The 9,950-nt window shown below is 45.3% G+C and overlaps 1 pseudogene; it reads left to right on the top strand.

The window, feature by feature from the left end:
• Window positions 1-308: 308 nt before the first annotated feature.
• LOC147023614 (uncharacterized) lies at window positions 309-7,855 on the top strand (annotated as a pseudogene).
• Window positions 7,856-9,950: the final 2,095 nt, after the last annotated feature.

Genomic DNA, 9,950 nt, shown 5'->3' with positions numbered 1-9,950 from the left:
TTTTCTATCCCATTGGACCCACATGCAATAACGGACATAATCTAGATCCTAGTAACCCTGAGAACCAAATAAAATACTCACTCACAATTCCATGGACAATTGGTCATTTAATTACATTATAATTTTATTATATAGTGCCATGAATTAGTAATTAGACATACCAGAACGAGTAGTACTAGTTGTTCTCGTAGAATTTATTAGTTTTAAAATATAAGACGTTCTTTCTGACTAATGTTGCACTGAATCTGTGGTGTTTGTATTATTGCAGGTCACATAATAATCAAGATGGTGGTGGTGACTAATTGATTATGTCAAAAAGGTGTCTGCTAAAAGACACAGGGTGTCCAACACCCTCGACATCTTCTAATTCACATCCCGCAAACAAGACAAACTGGGCACTGGGTGTCATCTGCCAACAAGACCGCAATGAGACGCTGAGCGACCCAATGCTGGCGAAGAGGAAGGATGCTGGGAGCGCATACACATCGGTAGCTGAAAGTCTCCTGAAAATGAATGAACTGAATGAACTACCCATAAATATACAGATAGAGAAACTAGATGAAGGTCAGGGGCTTGAAGCTGCTCTGGTTGTCAACAAAGTTCAGTGGCATCAATCGTGCAGGCTGGCCTTCAACAAGACAAAGGTTCAACGGGTCGAGAAGAGAGCTCTGAAGAAATATAGTAGTCTCGGTGACGATGACACCATTGCAGGCCCAAGTAAACACACCAGGGGACGTACTTCGAGCACTGAGAAACCTGCACACACAGGAAGCACTCGTTTTTTTGTTGTTGCAAGCCAGCTGGCACTGATGGTTTACATGAGGCAGCAACGTTTCAGCCAGACAACCGAGTTCGGACATGTGCAGAGCTCTTAGAGGACACAGAACTACTGGCTCGACTTGGTGCATGAGATATGGTTGCACTTGAATCCAAATATCACGATAAATGCTTGGTGGGCCTCCACAACCGTGCCAGAAAACGCAAAACTCAAGAAATGTGGGAAACCGCCGAGGAAAAAGTGCTATCAGGAATTGCTTTTGCTGAAGTTGTCATGTACATTGAGGAAGCACGCCTTGATGACAGCACTGCACCAGTCTTCAAGTTGGCTGATCTGGCTCATCTGTACAGGTTGAGGATGGAGCAGCGTGGCATTAAGCTCGATGCTAGAGTGAACACGACAACATTGAAAGAAAGACTTTTGGCTCAGATCCCAGACCTGCAAGCTCAGACCCAGGGGTGGGATGTCCTTCTCACATTCTCTGATGACATTGGTGCAACCCCAACCAAGGTATGTGAATGGGACGGTGACAATGATGCCGTGCACCTGGGCCATGCTGCGAAAATTGTGCATCGCCACATTTTTGATGAGCTGAAACCCTTCACTGGGTTCCAACAAGGCTGCTAAAGAGACTCTGTGTCAAACCTACTGCTGGCACTGGTAAACATGGTCCTTGAAGGTCCAAGCATCAGAGACCAGAGTGAATGTCCAGTGACGTCAGCAGCCCTAACCATTGCACAACTGTTAAAGTTTAACAGCGTCAAGCACAGGCAGCTTGAAGGACCCACAACATCTGCCAATGTCAGACACAACACTGCTCAGGAAACACCTGTACCAATGTATATAGGCTTGATGGTCCATGCCCAAACCAGGGAGAGGGAACTTGTGGGACTGGCTTTCACATGTGGGTGTCAGTATCACATATGACCGTGTGCTTCATCTGTCAGCCCAGCTCGGAGAAACTTTCATACAGCAGTTCCACAAGGAACAGGTGGTTTGCCCTCCTAAGATGCGTGGTGATGTCTTCACAACCGCTGCGGTTGATAATATTGACCATAACCCTAGCTCAACTACCTCAAAGGAGTCCTTCCATGGCACAGGTATCTCACTCCTTCAACACCCTGCCTTTGCAGGTCAAGGAGTTGACCGCAGCATTGTGATTGTTGGAGGTTCTGGAGGCCAAAAGACAGTGGGCCATTTGCCAAGCTACTACACAGAAGTTCCACCGGTTGGCAGTAGCACCACGAAGGCACCTGCACCACCTAGCAACGTGGCATCTCTGAGCAGGGAGAACTCTAACCAGAGCATCAAGGAAGAGTACTGCTGGCGAGAAAATGTGAGGAAGATTCTTGCACTTGCATCTGATGATGAAGAGAACTCTGTGAATCAGAGTGTGGACAACATGTCCTGGGCTGCATCCCATGCAAGTCACCAGCCTGCTGGAAGAAAAGTCATCAGCCAAAGTGCTCTACTCCCCCTATTGCACGAGAGTGCCCACACGGTGGCATTGATTAAACACTCGATGGACATAGTCAGGCTGTTCAACATCTGAATGGTGGGCAGACACCTGTAGTAACGTTTGATCTACCCTTGCACACCATTGCCAAACAGATCCAGTGGAAGTGGCCAGTAGTCCATTTGCCGTTATTATGTGTTCCATTGTCAACCTTGTGTATGGTTTTATGATTGTTTTGGACTAACATGGGTCCATTAATAAAATTCAGGTTGGTTGCCGGGGTGGCGACCTTGGGGAAACTCCTGTAATTTGCATAAATTCAAGATGGCCGCTACAGGTCAGAGGATGGGGCTAAGTTTTTAATCGGTCAACATATAATCCTGTGTAATACCTCTTTTCCATATGATTTTGACATGAGGAATTCAATTTTGGGGTTATTTTTTACGTTCAGGAATAAATAGAGGTTCACATGAAATGTCCATGACTATTTTCTGCTGAAAATTATGCAACACCAATGCAAAAGTGAAGTCATGAATGGTTCACAACAGTATGTTGATAATCAGAAAGCATACACATTGTCATGTCATCATATTGGACATCTTAGGAACAGAGGACATAGAGCCGAGTAGACAACTTATGTATTGTTCATTCCCATTCATTGTACTGGTCCCTTTCCGTATCCTCGTCTCTTTCCAGTTCTGCTTCGACACTCCCTTCTTCCACTTCACTTTCACTGTCCTCCACAGTCTTGTGTGGGTTGAAGCACTTGTCACTGTAACCACAAGTGCAATATAGTGTGCAGGAGATCTTTGCATGGTGACAACTGCAACTTGCAGTACTGCAGGCCTTCCCCTCTGCTTTGCATCCACACAGCACAACATCCATGAGGTCCAAAGGGGCTGGTGGAGTAGCAGAAGTTGCTGGCACTGGGATTCCATCTCTGATGTCCCATCCATATTTTGTAATGTCAAGTTCAGGTGGGGCCTGCTGATTAGCTGATTTTGCAAGTACTGTCTGTAGATGTGCACGCAAAATATGTAGGAAGAGATTGATCTCAGTTGGAGGTAATGCCATGAGCTTGAGGGGCTTGCCAGATTTCCTTGTGTAAATATAGTACCTCATCTCACTCATCATGGTACCTTCTGGCTGACCATACAGGGCACAGAAGAATGTCCGCCCTGCTTCCATGAGCTGTTCATGGCTTGCGTTCTGCTCGCCAAGTGCGGAGTACAAACCAGGGAAGTTGCCAGCTCTCAGTGTCTTCAGGGCTGACACTTTTCCCTTGCTGTATGGGTATGACGTGGTATCTGAGCCAGTGATGTAGTGCATTCCCAAAAGCTGCAGACACTTGGGGCCAAGCTGGTCACAGGTGGTGTTGATATCCAAAATTGCTCCATCCCACCTTTCCATCTGCACTGTGGCCTGGATGTTGCTCTGGTAAACCCAGTAAACCATCAATACAAAAACATCAGTGTCATCAGAGAGAAAAGGTATCACTCTTGCATTACATTCAGCAGCCATGAGCAGGTGTGAGATCATTGTAATGTCTGCTTCATCATGGTTGAACACATTCTACTCAAACCCATGAATTGGTGGAGAAGCTGAGCATTGTCACCGAGAAAATGAGCAGCGGATTTCCTGAATCTCAGGACCTCATCATATGACGTTGTGAACCCATGTTCATGAAGGAGCTTTGGAAGATCAGAACTGTCATGGCGGTGCAGTAGTTTGACAGCCAGTCCTAATGTTGTCTGATTTCTGCTACCTGTAACATGACTTTGAATTGACTGGCTCAGGCTTAGAGATTTCTTGGTCATTTCACCACCAGACACTAAGTCTGAAATCAACCTCAATAAAGTTGGGCTTGTTGCCTTGATTGTGTTGGGTTGTGTAAATTCTGAGAGGTCATAATTGGCACTGTTGTACTTGACTGAGCGTGCCTCCTTCTTGATCTGCCTTACCACAGAATCAATACTCCTCTCATCTGCATCATCCACTTTAACCATTTTCAGATGGTTAGCAATGGACTCACGGAAACCAACAATGGTAGCACATCCATCTACCCGAACTAACATAACGTCCTTACTCATGCAGTCTGTTAGTTTGCTAAACCTATCACATCGAGTGAGTTTGCCACCAAGATCACAGTACAGGGAATGCAGTTCAACGCTATTCCACATCTTTGACCTGTCACAATTCATGCGCTCTATGACGTTCTATAGGGCACTTCCTTCTGCAACACCAGTTGGCAAATCAGCATATTTAGGGACTGTCATGAAACTGTTATAACAGCGTACATGGTATTTACACTCAGCCGCAGGGAGATCAACCAAATATCCAATATGTAACTTGACTGTTCTGGCTACTTCATCATTACGTTGCTCAGCAGCATTAATGATGGCATCTTTCATAGTTGGGATGGGATTACCTTCCTTGTCAAAACGTTCTTTAGTCATGCACTGACGAACACGATCCCATCTTTCTGGATGTTTGTCATCAACAGGTAAACATTGTTTGCTCCAAAAAATGCAGTCACGTTTGTGAACAAACGCACCACTGCCTGTTGCCTGTGTGCGAGATCTTGTTGTCACTGTAACACAATCATCTTCAGCTTTTCTTTTCTGTGATTTACGAAGTCTCTCAAATTTTTTGTTTTGATGTGCAAGTACAGTAGCATCCTTTGTGACATTCTATGCGAACAGCATCACTACCACCACCATCAACAATGTCCTGTAGTTTTGCACGTAGCTCTTCATCTCCACGGGCTTTGGCACAGGAGATCAATGTCTTGACCCCTTGATCAGCGAATTTCTTCAATTCCCCTCCACCATGACACACGGGAAGAATGCACCTTGAATCAGCCATATCTGTAAAAACAAAACAATGAATTAGTAACTCACATTAATGTCGTATGTAAGCGTCCAGTTGTCAGAATAGTGACCTTGTTGTCATTCAAAATGTATCTCACACGGCAAACAATTACCAGGAACTCGAACATTGACCTCAAATTTAGTTCTAATCACAAAAATAAGGTTAAATATCGATTCCTCGTGCCAAAATTATATGGAAAAGATGTCTCATGTGTAATTTTAAGTTCATTACCGAAAAAGTTATATTTTCAGCCTGGTCGATGACGGCCATCTTGTATTTGCGCAAAAATAACAGATTTCCCCATGGTTGCCATCCGGGCAACCAAGCTTAATTTTGTCTATGCATGTCTGTGAACAAGAAACCACCATAAAACCACACACTTTTGAGGACAACAAGGTTATGTCTCTGGCAAATGGACTACAGAGATGAATGGGGGAAGACAAGTTTGTTGTGATATTTGGTGGCCTGCATATAGAGATGGCAGCTCTGAAGACCCTGGGTGATTGGTTGCAAGGCAGTGGCGAGGTTGAAACACTGGTGGAGGCGGAGATCACAACAGCAGGCACTGCCGACTCCTTCTTGCATGCAGCACATGTTGCTCATACCAGATGTACCCACCAAGTCACAGCAGCTGCATTATACATCCTGCAGTTTCGGGCCTACAATAACCGTGACACAGATACAGAAGATGAGCCTTTGGGGTTTGACGAATGGTGCTCAAAGAGGGAAGAGAGGTGCCCTCAATTCCAGTACTGGGCAACAGTCATGGCATTGGAGCTGTGTTTACTGATTTATGCGCGATCCCTGCAGCAGTCCTGCTTCAGCATGTACCAGGATGCTCTGACAGAACTTGTCCCCTGGTTCTTTGCTCTGGACCATACCAACTATGCCCGCTGGATCCCAGTTCATCTCCCTGACATGCCTGAATGACCAACAAGACACCCAGATGTTGCCAGAATATTTAATGCTGGCAATATCACCATTCAGAAGACCACGCAGGTCTTCCTGGCAATCCCCATCGATCAAGCACATGAGCAGAATAATGCTTGCATCAACAGTGATGGAGGGGCAGAAGGTCCTACAGACAACCCTAGTGCCCTCTGATGGTGGATGGTAGCTGGCCCTGAGGTTGCAGCGCTGATTGAGGATGTGGAAGATACACACCAGCTCATGGAAAGATGAGATGAGGTGCTCCACCATGATCAGACAGAAAATGTGCAGAAAGCATTTAGGAAAGATGTCTGCTCACTCGTCAATGTAATGGAAGAACTGGGCAACCCATTCGAAGAGGAGAGTGAAGACATGCTTGTCCTTGACAGCAAAGAGATTGCGCATCCATCGGCAGTGGAGACTTAAAAAGGCACAAAAGATTGGCTAACAACAGTTCCAAGCATTCACAAAGGAATGTCTTGTGGAGAGAACAAAGCCCATTGACGACACAATCCACCGCAACCGGTTGACACTGTTTATTGGCTCAATGACAAAGACTGCAAGTAAGGAGAAGCAGCAACTGACATCAATTAAAAGTGATGTCGAGCTGTTCTCACGACTCCACATTCGCTGTCTAACGAGAAATGGAAACCTGGAAGACTTCATTCAGCACGAGAACCAAGCATGGCCACCAGCGCTCTCCGATGGAGGAAGATTACGACTTGGGACCAAGAGTGACCTTCTGACATGCCTGGAGGACCTGTCTCCAGCTCAGACTAAAGTCCCTGATGCTACCTTTGTAGTTCTTGATGAAGCTGCCATGATTCAGATGCCAAGACATTTGATGAATATGCCCAGCAGGTATTCATCCCATATATCTCTTCTCAGCTGCGCAGTGTGTCACGTGTGGACCTCGTTTGGGACACTTACAAGGATGACTCCCTGAAAGGCACAGCAAGAGCCAAGCGCGGAAAGGGTGTAAAGAGATGTATGGTTGGGAAGGCTGCCATACCCGGAAACTGGCAGAACTTTCTGCGGGTTGACAGCAACAAGACAGAACTATTCAATTTCCTATCCAAGGTCCTCCTTCGGCGTTATGTGAGGAAGATAAGGAAGTTGTCCTCACTGATGGGAAGGGGGTGCTCAGCACACAGCTACTGCAGGAACTCCACACCCTGGCCCCATGCAGCCATGAAGAAGCTGATAGTCGTATGCTACTGCATGTATCACACGCTGCACAGCATGGTCACCACCAGATGCTCATTCACATTGTTGACACTGATGTTGTGGTCTTGGCTGTGTTTGCCATAAGTCAACTACCAGCTGGATGTGAACTGTCGCTAGCATTCAGAACTGGCAAGAGCTTTCGGTACCTGGCAGCCTACCAAACAGCTGCGTGCCTCGGACCAGAGATGTCATGTGCCCTTCCTATGTTCCATGCTTTGAAAGGCTGCAACACTGTATCCAGTTTTGCTGGACAAGGAAAGAAGACAGCATGGTCAACATGGAAGTCACTGCCGGAACTAACAGATGCACTACTGATGCTGGCAAATGGACCAAAGGAGATCCCAGATGATGTAATGAACATTATTGAGAGGTTTGTCATACTTCTTTTTGACAGAACTAGCACATGCACCAAGGTGGACCATGTAAGAAGGAAGCTCTTTCCACGGAAAAAAAACTCTGTGCAGCAAATCCCGCCTACCCGAGCTGCTCTGGTGGGGCATGTCAAGACAGCAGTCGACCAGGTGGTCACATTTGGGGGAAGACACTACTACCAGACCCTGTGCTGCCATCACCAACTGATAGGGGGTGGGTGAAGACAGAAGGAATGTATGAGCCCCGCTGGATGACGTTGCCACAACATTCAAAATCCTGCCACGAGCTGATCTCTTGTGGCTGCAAGAGTGGTTGCAGAAAGCGCGACAGGTGCAAGAAGGCTGCACTTCAGTGCACAGGCCTCTGCTTCTGTGAGGGAGAATGTTCCAGCTGCCTCTTATAAGATCTCTCATTTACTCAAACATTAAAGTGCCATGCCATGGCAAGTTGTCTTGCCGTGATGAACAATTAACATGATCAAGATGTGTTCATAGAATGGTTCAAATAGTATACAGCAATTACACTGGTCTTTTCAAATAACTTAAGTAGCATAGTTAATGGCTTCAGTACATTCACTGAACATTGTAACATGGCCTTGTTAATTGGTAACTGTACTCGCCACTGCTATGGTTTAGTCCAGTTATCAATATAACATGAAGAGACAATGTCACCATTTTCTTTCATTTATTATTGCCTTACATTGTAATAAAACATATTTTTCAGTTTAACTTGTGTGTAAATAATATTTGTGGTGCTGAAAACATGGAAACAGCAGCTTGGGGGTGGAAAAAGTGTTCTCTGCCAGTAACCGCTGGCAGCCATTTCGGAAAATGGCTACCATGGTCATCATCATGCCAATCTGCAATGGCCCAATATATCCAGATTTCTTCTAAATATATTAAGCTATATATGTACCAAATTTGGCGCTTTTATCACAAAATGAACAATAGGTTAGCTCTGCCACCCCACTATAGAGACTTCTTCACTTTTACAACTGCTGAGTCTTTCACTGTTGCACTGCAATCCAATCAATTGAGTTTCTTGTGGAAAGATAGTGGGCATATTGACGGTCTTGCTTGAAACCAGTGTCCAACTTCAGGGTTAAAAAGTGACAATGTGTACTTAACAATGGTCTCCAGTTTATAGTGTTTGACATCTTTTGCTTGAATAGAAAGTATGTGCTGCAACACCCAAGAATGCTCATAATTATTTACTGTGTTGTGTCTTCAGCATTCTTAGCCTCATTAACTACTTCCCAAATTGGCTTTGACAGTGACTGGCTACTGAGACTTTCTACATATCGATTCAGAACAGAGGCTCGGTGTTTTGTAGCCTTTTCACGTCGTTTGTCAACATTAATTTTGCTATTCGGTTTGGAGAACCCAGCTCCTCCACTTTTACCATCTGTAGCAGTGGGAAGCTTTCCTTCCTTGTAAGCTTTTTTGCAAGAGGCCCACAAGTAGCCATCTTTTGTAACATCATTACAGGGACAGATTTGACTGACGGATATTGGGAACTGCCTCGATGTAATTAAGACAGTGGTTCTACTTCAGTAGGGAGCTGTATTTGTGCTTCAGGTTGATTGGATGATGATGATGTACCACTCAAATCTTCAGATGAGATGTTGGTATGTTCTTGGTTCTTGGTATATTAATTGCAAGCAAAGGTACCTGGCGTTGCTGGGCAACGCTGGGTCACTCCTGTCACCCCTTTCCTTGCCTCCTCCGACCCCAACCCCCTCCCTCCTGACACCTGCACCCCCCCTCACTCCACCCGCAAAGGTGCCTGGAGTTGCCCAGGATCGAATGTACATCCATTGAACAACCACAATTAAGCACATGTATAGAGACAAACATTTTATTTCTCAAGCTACAAAATATTGAACAGAAATATCAACAAAGTTGAACATATTATTGTCATGATTTTGGGTAGACAATGATGAATGTTTTTCTATCAAGGGCCAGAACATACAGTATAAATTGTTTGGAGTTCCAACTCGAGAGCAGCCCACATAGAGAACATAGATGTAATCCAGCAACCTTCAGTGATTGGCCTTGTGCTTTGTTGATTGACGTGGCAAAACGAAGTCTAACTAGAAACTGAAGTCTCTTGCATTCGAAGGGTAGATCAGTTGAGATGATGGGTATTCTTGGCAGAAAGAAATCTTCCACTCTGGCATTTCCAGTGATTATGGTTGCTTCATGCCTGGTGTTGCCTTAATGGTTAGCATGATAGGCTTGGGATCTTAGGGTCCTGAGTTCAAATCCCACTCAGCTGTTGAATTAATACCAGGTGTGGTTAACTCTGTCTGTCATC

Source organism: Eptatretus burgeri, chromosome 7, assembly GCF_056783735.1.
Source record: "Eptatretus burgeri isolate ZD-2024b chromosome 7, Ebu_testis_v1, whole genome shotgun sequence".
In the NCBI taxonomy this organism is placed as follows: domain Eukaryota; kingdom Metazoa; phylum Chordata; class Myxini; order Myxiniformes; family Myxinidae; genus Eptatretus; species Eptatretus burgeri.
This window is presented reverse-complemented; position numbering and strand designations above follow the sequence as displayed.